We start from the raw sequence: 17,769 nt of genomic DNA on the forward strand, positions 1-17,769 counted from the left end.
CAAAATACTTATTCGTGTGTGTGTCGTAAAGTAATGTGTAAAGTTATGTGTGTCGTAAAGTAATTAATGAAAAATTTATTTGCTGAATTTTTGGAAATTAATTGAATATTTGTTTTGATTTTTCGTGTCACTAATGTCCGCCTGATGGAATAACCCAGGTCAATTATAAGAATTATGCCACCTGCCACAGGCGATTTATAAAATTTCCGTAAAGTTTAATTTTGAACACCCTGTGTAATGGTAACCTTGAGACACGGGTAGAGGGCCCACAATGTCGAGATGAACATGGTCGTAACGACGCCCGGGTGTAAGGAAGGCTTGGGGAGGCGTCTAGGTATGACGGGAGACCTTTGCCGTCTGGCAGGGCAGACACGTGCTTGTCCAAGCACGCACATCACTGTTAATTCCAGGCGAGACATAGCGCTGGGTGATGAGGCGCTGAGTAGCCAGAATGCCTGTGTGACATATGTCGTGAAGAGAGGGGAAAACGGTGCGACGTAATGAAGCCGGAACAAAAGGGTGAGGTAGGTCTTCTGGGTCATGAGGCGCAATGCTAAAGAGACAGCGGAGCTGATGGGCACCTAGCTTGTCCTGGCTTTTGGGCTAGGCTAAGCACTACCAAGTCATCCCCAGCATTTTTCGGACTTTATTGATTATTGATCGATTATGAACTAGCTATGAATTGTAAAAGTACTGAAAGTTGGGCGAGTTGGTAACTATTCATCTTGAAACTGCAGCGCGCTCGTTTCTCGTTTCCTCGTTTCTTGTGTGCGCGCTGCAGTTTCAATATGAACTAGCTGTTGATTGACTAACGATTGGCTATCGTAAGGTATTGGCCATGTGTTTGGGCTAGGCTAAGCTCTACCAAGTCATCCCCAGCTTTTACCGGAATTTATTGATTATTTGTCGATTATCGATTAGCTATTGATTGGATATCAATTGGCTATCACAAGGTATTGGCCACGTATTTCGGCTAGGCTAAGCACTACAAGTCATCCCAAGAATTTTCCGGAATTTATTGATAATTGATCAATTATAGATTAGCTACTGATTGGCTATCTATGACTGACTAAGCCTAAGTAGTCCGAACCATGCCTAGCTAGACTAACCAGGCTCTGCTTAGCTAGTTCACAGGGGTATGTGCCATTGCGCTTGGGCCCTTTCTGCGCTACCGCCAGGATCAGCCCACATTTGCTGGGAATGACACACGGACTACCGGTCGGCTAAAACAGCTCCGCTGTTAAAAACCTTTTTCCAGGCAACCACAGCACCAAATTTGAGGAGGTTTCGTGCATTTAAAAGAGAGTTAAAATCTAGTGACCGTGTTGTAAGCATGGTAAGAAACTGACCTAAGGTACAAAGAAATATAAGGGACTTGTACACCTTGAATCTTGTAACAGCTGTTACGTCTCACACGAATAAGAAGCGAATAAGAAGCGATTCTCTCACACCGGAGCCGAAGTACGTGCGCGGGGTAAGCCCCGCCTCATTTCTTGTGGCGTTGCCCCTTCCGCATTGAATACTCAGTAATGGTGTGTGACAAAATACGCGTCGCGAACAGGATTGTGTGCGTGGGACTGAGGCTCTATGGCTCTAAGGCGCTGTTCTGAGAGGGAAGTAGCGCAGCGTTTGCTTTCACATTTCAGTTCTTTTCGCGGCGCACAGAGACGTAATACTTTCCACACAGGATTGTCTGTGCGTCATTTATACTCTACACTTGTTTGATAACAATTGACAAACCCGGTGTAGGGGACCTTTCATGAAAACTAATGGTCTTTTGCGTAAGCCGATCCTTTGTCCCTGAAAGTTAGCGGTCTTTCTTGCACTAGTCCTTATACAGGCGTGATATCTAATTATTGCTTTAAAACTTTAAAAATATTTGTTTGCGTTTGACTATTTGATATTCGATTCGATATACGATAGTTACTATTAAAATTTAATACCGATCCGAAAAAGAAATTACAGTCTCCCACCTCTATAACACATATACATTGTGCAACATGGGAAGAACGTATTGCTTACTGGAATTGTCCCTCCATGCTATTTAGTTGAGTCGGATGAATACCCCGACGGCTGAAGGTGCAACCCAACCTATTGGCGAAAAAAGCATACATGACTTTGAATTACACTACGACAATTTATGCATGAAATGTGTTAAATGTTCTCATCGCGCAAGTAATTATCAGCGAATTTCTGTAGTTTTGTAACAGAATTAGTGCGTTTATAACGGTTAACAGCCTTTTGTGTTCGAATTTCTCGACGCCCACATGGACGTGTTTAAATGTGCGACCCCTTTGGGACACGACATCCTTGTTTGTGGTAGCGGCTTTCTTAAAGCGCCTGCGACGAAACCCGCTTTTCAACCTCCTCCACCGACTTTGTACTTCCCGACCGATTGATCTTTACCTGCCATCTGGTGTATGTAGCAGGAAGCGCTTTGCTAAATCAAGAATTAAGAGGAACGCCTGCGTGTTCTACGGCGCGCTAAGGAACTCGTATCCCATATTAACTCCCTTATAAGGAAAAATACAATAGTATGCGATGTCACTGCTACCACTTTGCTCCGTAAGAGCTAAAGTACAGGCGGGAACCAGTGCTTTGTAATCCTTGTTGCCTTCGCAAATATACGCACGTGTAGACGAAATTTTGGTCGTTCCAGGAAGCGCGTGGCAAAAGTGCTGGAAAGATTTGAATGTTTCGGTTGACGCTCTGCTTGAGTCCATTCTGAATGGATATGTGTCGTAAGCTGAACTATCCGGTGACCAATCGGCAGGTCATTGTCCCGCTTCATTGGTGAGTTGTAGGTGGGCGCTACAAGTTCTACTTGCTATGGTTTTTAAATTTTGATGCCTTTTCAGGTCACAGCAGCGATGGGTGAGCTTGCAGGATTAGTCGATGCAGCATGCACAGACAAGGACCACAGTGCCGACGAAAATAAGGAGGTGCCCCCGAAGAAGAAAAAATAAGCCGGGAAATTGACTTCAACGGCTTTTAAGACGAAGAACACGGCTTGCTCCTACCATCCACATGGTGGATCTACTCTAACTAAACCGTTGCAGTATTTTCAGTCGTATTTTTGTCATGATGCGTTCGTTGACCTAACAACATGCACACATATCTACGTGCTCCAGGCGACTAGAGGAGAAATGAACTCTACCAAGGAAGCAATGAAGGTTTTCTTTTCCACATGGGCAAGATGAATTGTTTCCTGTTGAATGATGCTTTCGTCATTATCATTTGAGAAGAACAGTAACACATATATTTATATAAACTGCATTTACCAAGGTTCAAAAAATTTTGCCACATGTGCGTGTTGCAAATTGCGAAGATACATATTTTCTTAGAATATGAATTTTTTGCAACCTCAAAACATTTCTATCAGAACAATGCAAGGATGGTTACGGCTGCCTACTTCATTACGAATAACATTATTTATAAATAATAAGTTGGGCAGTAAAGAAATATTATGGGATATTCTTACGTTTTATGCTCTAAAATTTTGGAGTTTTTGTTTCAAGTCAATATAGTGTGTAAAGTCTCATACTTACACACTTGACGTTGCTACGAGAGTGCTGGTGAGGTCTTTAGATGTAAGGTATTGTCTGACGACGGCGGCACTTGGTGATGTAGTGCAGAATGTGTTCCAAGTAGCCTTGTCTGTAGGAAAACAACAAAAAAAGATCTGCCGATTCCTCAGATTCTGAGAATCAAAGTTTCCCGAAGCATTTATCAGATATATGACTGTCCAGGAGCGTTTGGGGTTCTTCAAAGAGCTATCACAAGAACCAACGTGCTTGTGCAAAATTAGAATTAAACCATTGGGTTTTGAGTGCCAAAACCACGATCTGATTACGAGGCATGCCGTAGTGGGGGACTCCGGAAACTTGGGCCACCTGGGGTTCTTTAACGTGCACCTAAATCTAAGTACATAGGTGTTTTTCGCATTTCGCCCCCCATCGAAATGCGGCCGCCATGGCCGGGATTCGATCCCGCGACCTCGTGCTCAGCAGCCCAACACCATAGCCACTGAGCAACCACGGTGGGTTACTTGTGTAAAGGAGGCAATTGTGTTTATGACGTGAGCTTGTGTGTGACGCCAGAAGCAAGATGACGGTGACTACGATAATGTGAGGGTAATGGCATGATGACAGACTTGTTTTTGTTTAGACGAAGAAACAGTATAACCTGTTTTGTTTTTTTCGACCGGCGACGTTACTACCTGCACCGATCCTGAAGGCGGTAAAATGTCGGACAGTTTATTTTTACGGTTGTCAATTATAAGGAAAGTACTGGAGAATACGGCCAATCCCGAATGTTGTATGCGCTGTCGCTGCCCCATTTCGGAGGTCATGGACGTGGAAAAAAAGTGTGTTGACTTCCATCTGAAAAATGGCATCGCAACATTCAGCTCAAGAAACATTGAATAGTCACGTGCCGCAGTCTGTTACATGGAAATTGACGGAAATGTCAGCTGAAATCCACCCACCTAGACTTATCAGCGTCCAACCAAACAACTGATCTCAATAGTAACGACAAAAGAGCGCCTATACTTTGTCCTCGGCGTTAGATGAGGCTAAACTATGACTGAGTTTACCATTGATTTATTTCTGTCACGATGGAGAGCAAGTATCACGGGTGATTTAGGATCGAAGTGGGCAGTCTGAGGGCTGCCATTTTGTTGCGCAAACACGGTCTATGGCGGAGCACACGAGAAAATTATACAGGAGAGCGCTAAACACCGCGCACGCGCATTTGTGGCAGCCGGGATACGGTAATACTCACAGTATATGGTAAAGCCGTTTATTTTGCCCACGCCCTCCGGTGGCATACCGAGGCCGCTCATGGCTGCCAGACGTTGAAGGCGAAACCGAAACTCGCTAAAGCGAAACTGTGTGCTCCCACAGCTTATTATACCGGTCGCGTATTGGTTGGTGAGCTACCTAGTTCTTTTCTTCCATTGTGAATCAATGTTTTTCCTGTACAGATATCTGCACACTCTCCCAGCCCATTTACTTTGTCCTGCAGTGGGCATAAGTGTTAGCTGATAATGATGGTATATTCCTCAGTCGTTGTGCATAATCTATTTTACTATGAGCTTCCCTCACTTCAAAGCTTATCTCGCCTGTATCACCCTGCACAGCTTCATTTGTAGTCTTCTCGTGAACGCTCAATGCGAGGAGTCCCACTGACCTTTGGTTGCCACCGAGTCCTGAATGCAATTGCTACATGTCGAGACACCTTGCAGAATATCCTCCTGAGGCCCAGAGTGAATTTAGGTTCCCGGAGTTTTGTTAAACTTTCAGAAATGCGTTTTTGGGGTGCTTATGTGAAAAGTGTTACGTTGTTTTGCTGTTAGATGCGTTGTTTGAACTTAGCACAATGTCCAATGTATTGGACATTGGGCCTCTAGGGGGTCATTTTTCCGTCAACAGACGGAATGGCGTAGTTGAGGCACGTGACCGATACAAAGGATTTTGCAACAAAAATAAACTTTTGTTCCGGCTAATACAAATATGAAAGCACAAACCAACTGTGTCAAACATGATCCAAGCTTATGAATCTCTTTGATTAGGAGGAGTGGGCTTTCTCAAAGCATCGTCGCTTCTTTGTGATGCAATCGAAAAGTTGACACTTCATTTTAAAAAAAACTTGGTTTTCATGCTGCAACCTTCCATTCTGCAGTGAACAGCATTCGGAGCGTCGGAAAGTCGTGGCAAATGACCGATATTTAACGCGATAGCGTTAAGGGCCCTGTGTAGCAGAAAATCCGGCGTTGGCAACCGGCGTGTGATGTCGGCGGGTGGCGGAGAAAATCATCCCCAACCACGCAGGTACTCCGAATATATTTAGGTAGATGTATATGCCAAGCCTTATGCGGTATGCCAAGCCTAATGATATGCGGTATATGCGGGTTATATTGCCACACCATTCTAACATTAATGTTGCTCATACCTTGTCTTGCATTCTTGGCAAAGCTATTCCTTGAAATTTTGAGAATGACAATCCACAAACTAATCTCATCAAACAAAACACCCACAGCGCATGCCTTTTATGTTAAATCTTCTTAGACTGAAATATTAAAAGTACGAAACGAAAAACTGTGAGCCCTCCCACTGGGGTGGAGATGGAAAACCAGCGAAGCTGTACTATGGTGGGATAATGTATTCCCAATTATGACTATTAAGATGTGATGGTGTAATTGGTTATTTGAACTATTAAAAAATGAGAAATATGTATGCTCCAGTGGTTTTCATTTATTTAGTGACCACAGGGACCATGGCTTTATGGTCGCTACGGTACACCGCCATAGGGTGCACGCAAAGCTTGGCATGTTCTTCATAAACACGTAACCAACGCGCGCGCGTTTGGTGCGAACGCGCGCACCTTGATGACGTCGTCGTTTTTTCCTCATACTTCGACGTTCACGTTAAGCGCCTTTCGACAGTATCAGAGGCCATCAAGACATCTGGGCTTACCCTGAAGCCGGAGAAATGCCGCTTCGCTTATTAAGAACTCCTGTTCCTGGGCCATGTCGTGAGCAAGTGAGGAGTCTTTCCCGATTCACAGAAAACCGCTGCCATTGAAACTTTCCACAGCCCATCGACAAGAAGGCAGTGCGCTGGTTGCTCCGTTTGTGTCTCTAATATGGGCGCTTTGACAAGAATTTCTCTCCCATCGTCGGGCCTGTGACTCTTCTCTCGAAATCCGACTTATAGTTTAGGTAGGAAACACAGCATGTAGTGGCATTTGAGGCATTAAGACGACGCCTGCAGTCACCAACAGTACACGTCCACTTTGACGACGACGCCGATAACGAAATCCACACCGACAGTAGCAGCATAGGCCTCGGCGCATCCTTGACCGCGGCAAATCCGCAATCGAAAGGGTGATATCGTACGCTAGCCGGTCACTGTCGAAAGCGGAATCGAATTATTCAACGACGGGAAATGAATGCTTGCGTAATCTGGGCTACCACGAAATTTCGCCATTACCTATATGGCAGGCCATTGAAAGTCGTAAGCCAGTTTCAAGTATCCTTCAAGACGCTTATCACGGTGGAGCCACCGACTGCAAGAATTCGATATCACGGTGATACTACTATCACGGTGATACTATGAGTAATCTGTAGTGATAGTAATCTGTAGTGAGTAATCTGTAGTGACAGTAATCTGTAGTGATATCACGGTGATACTACTATCACGGTGATACTATGAGTAATCTGTGATAATACTATCACGGTGATACTAGGTTGGACAAACACACTACTGCCGGCTGCTTATCACGCGGCCCCATTGACCAGCCCCCAGAAGACGACCAGAACGACGACTCTTTCCAAGGGACAATAAGTGCCGATGACTTCGCCGAATAGCAGCGAGCAAACTCGGACCTAAGAAGCCTCGTCGAGTTCCTGGAAGAGAAGACTGACTTTGTCCCAAACGTATTTAGATGCGGATTGTCTTCTCGCCAGACCGCGCCAACTATCTTCTGGTTGTGCCTTGAGCACTGCGGACAGACGTTCTCCATGGCCTTCATGATGACGCAATGGAAGGGCATCTTGGACTTTCCCTTACGGTCGCAAGGATTCAGTTGAAGTGTTACTGGCCACGCTTGAATGCCGACGTCGCCTATTACACCAAGACGTTCCGAGACTGCCAGCGACGCAAGACACCACCGGCAAGGCAAGCAGGATCGCTGCCATTTTCTTCCGCGCTGCCATACTCTTCTTTACGCCAGCGTTGTGACAGCGAGTTCTCGCACTCATCTCCTGAGATCTGTGCATGTGTGTGTTTGCGCGCGCGATGCCTGTGAATATAATGTTCACTGCAATTTATACGGCCTGTAAAAATAAGCACCATACTGCGTGTAATTGTCTAATACTATTCGTTTGCACGCTTTGGTTATTTTATTTATAATACAGGAAATAACCTTATGCATAAATGATGACTGATAATATCAACGAATATCCGAATGTTTCTGGCTGTTCTTTTTATTAAACGCAGCGTGAGCGTTAACGCGTACATCGGTGCAGTAAAAATATTTCGGTAGCGTTTGATGTTTTATGACGTAATTCAGTAGAGAACAACGCCCTTAACGAGAACATCTACAGCGGTAGTATAGGTGACAGCACGTGCCTCTCGATGAGCTACCGACCACATGCATGCGATTTCCGAGCGGCGGCGACGAGCGACAGGTTTGGCCGTCGCTCTCGCTTGTCGCATCGCCGGTTTTGGGCCAGCTGGGAAACTTCAGCTAGAAACCACGCGGAAGTCCACACGGCGACTTCCGCCTGGGATAGCGTGATTGCGCAGCAACATGGCAGTAACCAAGAAATTTTTGGATTTTACATACCAGAACCACGATCTGATTATGAGGCATGCCGTATTGGGGGACTTCGGATTAACTTTGGCCACCTGGGGTTCTTTATGCACGGTACACGGGCGTTTCAGCGCAACACCACAGCCGCTAAGCCACACGGGCGTGTCATGGCATGGCAGCAACCATTCAGCGCAGGTCTGCCTGCTTTAATCTGAATTTGCTCTTGCTACTTGCTCTCTGCCGTGACAGCAAAAAATAAATACAGAAATCAGCGATCGCTTCGTCTCATCTCAAGCTGAGGCTTTAGTATCGGCGTTGTCTTTTCTATTACTGAGATGGTAATGGCCTGGTAGTGGCTCTCGGTAGTGCCTCAGGCTTAAAAGCACCAATACAAACAACTGGGGCGATTTTCTGTAAGAGTCTACCTAGTGGACTGTCCATTTCGCCATTTCGGTGACCGTTGATTCGCTGCTGCTTGACGTGCAGGAAGGTGCCAGCCAGTCTCCTTCACGTCAAGCAGCAGCGAATCAACGGTCGCCGAAATGGATGGTCCACTAGGTAGACTCTTACAGAATACCGCCCCAGTTGTTTGTATTGGTGCTTTTAAGCCTGTGGCACTACCGAGAGCCACTACCAGGTGGCAGAGGCCGGCAGGGCTGCGCGCATGCGCCGCAGTGGGAGAGGGGGCATGCACACGCACCCGGCTAGGGTGCCTCGATGCCCTTCCTCGCCCACCGCTCCCCTTCCACTGGGAAGTAGCGTTTGCACTCCGCCGTGCGTTCGCTCCCTATGAAAGCGTGCGTCCCTCCTCCTCGCGCGCTTTTAGTAGTAGTGATTTTATTGAAGAAGAAAGTGACGCTTATTTCTGCTGCCCAATAGAGAACATGGCGCAGCGTCAGGGGAAGGGGAAAAAGGAGATAAAGATGTTGAAAGGAAGGGAAGAGAAGAAGAAGCAGCAAGAGTCTCATCCGACCATGGAGGAGGCTGGTGATGGAGGCAGTGGCTTGCTAGGGACGAGCGCTTAGCGATGGGCGGAGATTCTGTTCAGTTCACAAACTCCAAAAGGCTATGGAGAGCTCGGAGGTGTGGAGGCGACGGGAACAGGAGGTCGCTGGTTGTCGCAGCAGGTAGACCCTGTTGTCTGTAGGCAGTGATGACCCTTGAGCGGTCCTGTGCCAGCGCTGGGCAAGCATAGAGAAGGTGCTCGAGGGTGTCGGGGTCGCCACAACGTTCGCAGGCCGGTGATGTGGAGCGTCCCTTGGCGTGCAGCCGCGCCGCCGTCCAGACACAGCCCGTGCGCAGTCGAAGCAACGTTGCGCGTTCCCTCCTGGTAAGACCACACTCTGGAAGTGGCCTGGGACCGTTGCCATTTGCCACTCTGGCATCCGGGTGGACGATTGTGAGCAGTTTTTCAGGCGCTGCCTTGAAAAATCTGAGGAAGCGACTGCTCGTGTGAGCGGCACTTCAGGATGGTGGGCGGTTTTGGCGAGGGTATCCGCTGCCTCATTACCGGCTATTCCCACATGGGAAGGCAGCCAATGAAATGAGATGGTGACCCCCGCGGCAGCCAATGCCGAGAACTTCGAGCTGAGCAGGACCCCCGTAAGCCTGGATCGGCGGTGGTTGATTAGGCTCTGGAGCGCTGGCTTCGAGTCGCAGAGCACTGCCACCGGTTGCCCAGGAGAGTCCTCAGCCAGGACATCGGTGGCTAGGTGGAGCCCCGCTAGTTCTGCCGCGGTGGAGCTCGCGGCAAAGGGGATCCGACATTGTCTGTGGACCACCCTAGCCGGGATGGTGCAGGCTGCAGCGGCCGATCCGTTCGCCAGGACTGATCCATCTGTGTAGACCAGCAGACTTCCTTCCAGATCCTCGTGGAGTTTGCAGGCTGCAGCCTGTTGCATTGCTGCAGCTGGTGTGTGTCGTTTATGCGGTCCACTGAGCGAGAGGTGGACGTCCGCTGGTCGATGGTGTGGTGGAGGCAGCACGATTGTCACAGGAGGGTCCGTGATCATCTGCTTGTACAGCTGGCACAGACCTCCCATCCGTGAGGACGGCTGGCTGTGGAGTCTAGCCAGCAGGTCTCCGCCATCCGGAGCACGATGAAGGCGGTCAATGTGCCCCAGGGCGCGTTCAAGCATCCTCAGCGAGAGTGGCCATTCACCAGCCTCTGCCAGCGTTGCAGCGACCGGTGAATACTTTGGGAGCCCTAGGTAACTCCTAATAGCACCTCTGTGCAGATCCTCCAGCTGCTCTCTCCTGGCCGGTGGGAGGTTGACCAATGGAAGGGCATACAAGAGTACGGACGTTGCTGCGGCCTGGTTCAGCCGCAGCGCCCACTTTGTGTTGCAGCCACGGCCATGTTGCTGCAGCTTGCTGACAGCTCCCTGCACGCGGCGCACCTTGGTTGTGGCGGCTTTGGCTGCAGGAATCCACGTGAGCCGGTGGTCAATGGCGAGCCCCAGGTAAGTGACCATTTGCTGCCAAGGTAGGGCACGGCCAGCAATCTTCAGCTGCTTTGTGTAGCGTCGAGCTGAGGCCAGTGGATGAATCAGCATGGCCTCGGTCTTGGCTGTGGAGACGGTGAGGCCTATGCTACCAAGGAATGCGGTCACCGCATCTAGTGCCCGTTGTAGCGAGCACCGAATGGATGGCATGAACTTCCTCGGCCCCCGGGTCCAGGGTGCCACGTCGTCGGCATAAATGGAGCAGCGAACAGGGAACCGTGGGTCCGCCGGGCGAGATGCGGGTAGGCCGGCGAGAGCCATGTTGAACAGGAAAGAGCTGAGCGCCGCTTCCTGTGGGACGCCAGTCGTGATATCCCTAGGCTCGCTGAGTTCCTGTCCAACGCGCACCCGGAAGGTTCTGCTGGTCAGGAATGCGGAAATGAAGCATCTGAGGCAGCCGCTCAGGCCGAGGTGGTCTAGGCAGGCCTCGATGACCGCGTGTGGAAGTCCGTTAAAGGCACTCTTGACGTCCAGAAGCACCAACATTGCCACGTCCCCCGTGGCTTTGGCATCCTCCAGGGTGGCCACCACATCGGATATAGAGTCTGCCGTGCAGCGTTGGCACCTGAAGCCTGACTGCTGCTCCGGGAAGTACTGGAGTTGGGCCGCAATCCACTCTAGGCGTGCCAGTGCCACCCTTTCCATCGCCTTGCAGGCGGCTGAAGTGAGGGACACCGGCCTATATGAGGATAGGGCTATGGCAGGCTTCCGGGATTTCAAGATTGGTGTCACCGCTGCAACCAGCCAGCTCTCCGGGAGGAAACCAGTGCCCCAGATGGTGTTGAAACACTCGAGGAGCCGCTCCTTCTCGGCATCAGCCAAGTTGCGCAGCATTTGGAATGTGATTCTGTCAGCTCCCGGAGCACTGCGTCGCCTGGCCTGATCGAGTGCCGCCTTCAACTCGTACACGCGGATTGGTTCGCTGCACACAGTGCCTGTATTTGTGCAGCCACCCAGTCCGCATGATGGCAGGAGGATGGGATTGATAGGGCGGCTGCCTCTGGAGGTGGTGCCTGCAGGGCTGGGGGTCTGGCCGCGAACTGGTCCGCGAGAAGCTCGGCTAGGTTACCCGCGCTGATGCCCATGTGGACCGCTACGGACAACCCGCGCGCTTTCACTCGCACGTAAGTTGCGTTTGCTCTCCGCCGTGCGTTCGGTCCCCGTGAAAGCGCGCGTCCCTCACTCTCGCGCGCTTTCACTCGCACGTACAGCATACGGCCAATGAGAGTTTTTTTTTTCTATTGCCGGACGCGACCATCGAAGAGTGAGCCCTTAACAGCTTCGCTGTAATATGTGGAGCCCCACGGCAATGCCGACGTTGACGTTGACGGCAAAAATTCTATTGAAGTGAGCAAAAATTGCTATTCAACTAAATAAAGCGTTACCCAATTCATTTCTCGCGCATTATTCGAAACTTGCGCTAAGAGCTTATATCAACTTGCTTAAGCGTTTGCATGCATATGAAGTATCAAGACCAACGCACATGTCACAGTGACGGGCACCCTGTCACCTCTGTTGTTATTTTCTAACAGGTTGCGCCTGCAAGAAGAAAACATGGTTTGAATACTTGCTCTCAGAATTGCATGCACAATATAGTAAATAAATAATTTCACGGCAATTTTTTTTTCACACGTAGCATAAAACTAGCACCACTACTTCTGTAACAAAACATTTCGCTACTTCAAAACTTAAGTGTATAAAATCATGTGAAGTTGAAGCAATTTATAGGCTTTTTGATTTCAATAATACTTTACCATGATGTCGATAAGACTTTGCCGTCCCAAAAGCAAGAAAATAGTAAATATTTGTTTTCATTGCGTTAAAAAATTGTCGCTAGGATATGTTCTCATATAAAGTGGTACGCAAGAAAATAGAAGCCTCTTGGTAATTGATTTTGCATATATTTGGCCAAAGATGAGAAGCAAGTAAAGATGCAGGAATCTTCTGTGGTAAATATCGCAAACAGCCTCTCAAATCATTTTCGACTTAGCTCGTGTTGACCTGCCGGGCATTATTTGCGCAATCTAGGAACCGAAACACTGTAGTCCTATCTTTACGCTATGAGGCGGTCGGTGCTATGAAACTATACGCAATACGATACTGCACAACAGTGTACAACGCTTTGCTTGACACTGTGTGATCTTTTAGTCCAACATATGCTTAAAACATCGTGTGCTCTATATAATACTATCGGCATCTTCAGAATTGGTTATTACGCCTAGGAGAAATACTTTTGGCAAAAATATTTTATTTACTCAGTTTCTGAAAAGCTGATATTATGAAATAAAGCAACAGTGAAGTCATGTTTTCATAGCACAAATTCTAAGACTATTAGGATTTGCGAGAGATGGTTTTTTTGGGGGGCTTGCTACTGTGAAGAACCGCACGATGATTGTCGCAGTTAGCCCTGTGAAATCCACAAATAAAACCGTATTTCGCTTAGCTAGATACGATATAAATTCCATGTACTCGGAAAGTGAAGAATTCAACTGTGCACTACCCGTTCTAAATGCAAAACGAACGCGATGCTCGTGTGTCACACAGGATATTTTAGGCTGAGTAGTTATCAAGCGCTGTCCCGCATCGTTTATAAGCATGGATGTAATCGCTTTGCAACGTGGCTACTGATTTATCCACGCTAGAAACGATTGATACAGATCGACATCACCAAAAATAAACGTCCCTGACGGCACTACAAGAAAAGGGATGCTAAAACAGTTATCCAGGTCACCTTCGTGTTGTTTTAAGCAATAATACACAACTCACGAGAAAATGTTTATTTTAATATTTGACATTGACAGGTCGATATATTTTAATTGCAGTGGTTTTATCACTACATTGTAATTTTTGACATAGCCGCCCACATTCCGACGCTCTTCGAGCCACATTTTGCTGCTCAGTTATAGACATTTCTAAGCATCTCCTCGCTATGTTTGCGAAAGGCAAACCGCAATCTACAAAGTAAACGCGTGAAGCTTCTCGATCACATTATGGAATTTAGGCAGTTCAATGATATCGCAAAGCTGAGAAGCTTTGCCATATCATCAAATTCACCTAGAGGGAGTGAAATTGCCGCGCTTTATTCGGTGCAGCTAAGCGCTTTTGCTGTCACTCTTTCCGCTTAATTCGTATCGCGAAAAACGCTTTCCCGGACTCCCGGCGGTTGCTGCACCCGAAACCGCAGCACCCGGGCATTTCCTTTCCAGGTTTCAGTGACTTTATCAATTTCAGACGAGTCGCGCCACCTTGTGGCGTCGTATGAAAACGTCGGGATGGCGGCGTTTTTAAACTTCGGGATCGTAAAAAAACGTGTGCACCACACAGTGCTTTTCGCTGGACGTTATGTTAGCTTCTTCATTTACGTGACGTAGCTCACCCTGATGGTCACGTGAGCACGTCAGCACTAGTGAGCGCGCTGCGATTGTCGTATCCGTCTTTAATAATATTAAAAAAAAAACGTAGTGTCTCCTAGATTGTGTGTAGGTTCTTTCTCTGTGCGTTAGCGCCCATCTCTTCGTAGCGTCCCGCCCCCTTGTGGCGCCCACTGAGATCTCCGGAGTTTTCGTATAACGTGATGTAGCTTCTCCCCCGGCGGCCACGCGTGTGTCGCGCTATAGTACGCGCTCCGCGATTGCGCAGCCGGATTCTAAAATAAAATAAAACAGTCTCTCTTCTACAATCCTGTGTGTGTGTGCCTTTGTAAGTGAAGTTTGCGTTTAGCGCCATGGTACATCTCTCCGGAGCGTAGCGCCACCTTGCGGTGTCGGCTGAAACGTACATGGCGATGATGATGATTTATTGGCATCCCCTTTGAAACGGGGTGGAGACATATGGTCACCTAGCCTGCTTGATTTAATCAGGTATACTATACACGTTGTTTATCTAGCATTTTTATACCTCTCATTATTTTTCTTTTTGAAAAATTTACCTTGTACCTCTACCAATGATTTTAAGAGATCAGGTCGTATCCATCTTCTCCCTGCTTTTTTTGCACCAGTACTCTAATCGTCTCTTGCTTATCTCTACGGCTGATCTGTTTATGTTTCCTTCCACTTTGAAACCAAGCGCTTCTGGGAGTTGCACGTTACCTACGGTTCTCGCTGGGTGGATCCCGTCGCATTCCATTAGGATGTGCTGAGTGGTCTCTGGATCTTTACTGCAGCATACACATGTCTCATCTAGTTCCTAATATTTGTTCCGGTATGCTTTGGTCCTTAGGCATACGGCTCGAGCCTCAAATAGAAAACATCGCTCCAAATAGCAAACATCGCTTCAAAGCGTAGCGCCACCTTGTGGCGCCCACTGAAATCTCCGGGTTTTCGTGGAGAAAAGGGGATGGGCGCGGCGGCGGCGGAAGGAGACCGCGGGCGATCAGCGGGGTGCGGACGCCAAGCTTAAGTTTGGTGCCCGCCAGGACCGGGAATAGGAAAGAAATACGAACCGTCCATGTGGCCGCGATCCCGCAAACTTGGTACGTGTCACCGGATGAACGATCAGTCACCACCTAAACAGCTTCGCTCGTCATCCACCTTCACAGAGTGGAATGGCACGGAATGTTTATGCTGCATAATTGTTCATGTGCGACCCAATCTGTACAGGTTCTTTCGAGAAGGAGACTTTTCGCAGTTTTCTAACGTAGCGTAGCGTTTTCGCAGTCTTCTAACGTAACAGGCAGGCGAAGTGGACTGGACCCGAAAAATGTTTACCAATCGTAGGACTAATGGCAAAAAAAGAACAGAATCAAAATGGCATAGGTTTAGGTTATCACACTGTGGGTTAAGAAATTTCCTGGCGCAAGGTGTAGTCGGCTGACGGGAGACAGTGCTTATTTGAGCTCACTGAGAGGGGTCTCAGCCCCCCAGTGGTATAAAATAGGTGGATTTTATTAGCAATAACATGTACTGCCGAATCTAGTCCAACGCGTGTAGATTTCTTATGCCTGGTGTTTTACGTCCCCTTAGTGTGAATGTTTACGTTTATGGTACGACACCTTAATCAAATAACATGAATGGCATATCTTTTGTAATCGTCTTGGGTTATTTAGACCTTTTTTTTTCAAGGGAGATGATTGACCGAATTACTTAGGTTTACTTGTGGAACTTTTTAGTGGTCTTAGGGCAGAAGGCGTATTTGCAAAGTTGTAGAGTGCGCTCCGAAACATCCACTGAAGTTGTTTCCATGACGTTATTTTTTACGCGGATCTTTTTTCAGCGTTCTGAATTAGGCCGGCAGATAATTTTGCACATTTAGGAGTAAGTAATGAACCCACTAGTTCCACAGCAAAAAAAAAAAAAAAAATTGTCCGCGCTCGTCCCGTGTTCTCCTTTGTCCTTTATGTTACCAACTACCTCGCGCCCAAACCCTTCTGAGTCTGAGTAACTCGTGACGACTACCAAGAATGTGCTATTGGTCTCATCGCTTTTGGGTAGGCCATTTGATTTTTCAAATTTATTTAAAGATACGTAAAGCCCCCCCGGTAGACATAGCTTACAGTAAATGCAAAGGGCAGCTTCTGTATAGAGGTGAAGTTAAAATGTAGTGAATAAGTAAAATGAGGGGGATTTTTTTTCAACAGCACTGCTTATCAAGTAAAATATTTTTACTCACTTTGTGAAGTAGTATACAATAGCGTCAAGCCTTACTGCTTGGCTGTGGTTTGTTTTTATGAGCTTCTCCAGCGTAGCCGAAGCATCCCGTGAGCCCTTCATACGGGGGAATACAACTCCGATGCTGTCGTTCTGTGAATTATAATGTATTTGTAAATTGCAGACGTGTTGAACTTCTAAAGCAAAACCACCATCTGATTGCATTTTCAATAGGCTACTGTTTAGCATGGACGTTCAAGTGTAGAGGATTGGGCGGGCTAATTCATGGCAACAACCAGACGATGGAAGACATGGACTCAGGATCACGTGTCCCCTCCTCCCGCGCTGTGCTCGTTTTGCCATGAATGTTCTTCATCTTGTCAGTACGTACAACAATGCTTAAGTTTGTGTTACGCATTGAGAGTTTTCGTTATACCAAGGGGAAAATTTGTATTTAGCAGGTTTAACTGCGATTGACAACACATGGTGTGTATTCTCTGCGTGGTTTCATGTGGGATATCGTTTACTGCGGCTTTACAATTGAAGTTTTTTTTTCTCAGTTTGTTAATCTTACCTGAACTATATTTTTGACTTGGAAGTTGATCATTACTGACATGTTATGGAAAAAATCCTGGACCTAGAAATAAATGTAGAAAAATATGCAATATTTGTGGCGTTAGCAATATGATTGATTGTTTTCACTCTTGTGCATGGAAAAGCTGAAGAAGAAAGAACAAATTGTGAGGCGTTTCCTTTAGTTCTACACATACACGTGTAGTTTATTAAAACTAGTCGCGTGGTACGCCCCTTTTAATAAGTAAGGCCAACGGTGCTTTTTACTTTAACTCTACCAACAAAACGTTTTCTTCTTTGTCCTGTGTTCCCACTCCTTTCTATATTTTTGAGTATGCGCCAGCTTTCCATAGAGAGTGTATTTCGGAGCTACTCTATTAACCTACTCATTCATGTACAAGGACAGCATAAAATACCCATACACGCGTATGACCCATATACGCGTATGACAACTGACTGCTGCGATTTCTTAATTACTGGTTCTCTTGAATCGCACTCAATGGTGTTGCATTCCTGCAGGCCGCAGAGCTTGCCGGACACAACGCAAACGATTCACAATCCGCTCTCTTTAGTGACTTCGAAATCCGCGATCTTGCCGCGTGCTTTTAGCTTGGTGATGGCGGAGCAGTGACATTTGCCCTGTCGCCACGTTTGTGGGGCGCAAGAGCACTCTGGTCCTCCGAAGGCTGCGGATTGTACTCGCGTGCCACCGACAAGCTGAAGATCTCGATCGCGCCCTCCTTCCCGGTGACGTTCTCCGCAGCCCCCAACCTCTGTTGACACGTCCGCCG

General features: G+C 47.5%; 1 long non-coding RNA gene across 1 annotated transcript; it reads right to left on the reverse strand.

Moving 5' to 3' along the window:
* Positions 1 to 3,598: 3,598 nt before the first annotated feature.
* Positions 3,599 to 16,484, reverse strand: LOC125940307 (uncharacterized). The gene is made up of 3 exons (XR_007463516.1): positions 16,428 to 16,484; positions 12,304 to 12,359; positions 3,599 to 3,657 (listed from the first exon to the last, which is right to left on the reverse strand). It is a non-coding gene; the product is annotated as an uncharacterized LOC125940307 (long non-coding RNA).
* Between the last annotated feature and the right edge of the window lie 1,285 nt (positions 16,485 to 17,769).

Source organism: Dermacentor silvarum, chromosome 9 (genome assembly GCF_013339745.2).
Source record: "Dermacentor silvarum isolate Dsil-2018 chromosome 9, BIME_Dsil_1.4, whole genome shotgun sequence".
NCBI classification, from domain to species: domain Eukaryota; kingdom Metazoa; phylum Arthropoda; class Arachnida; order Ixodida; family Ixodidae; genus Dermacentor; species Dermacentor silvarum.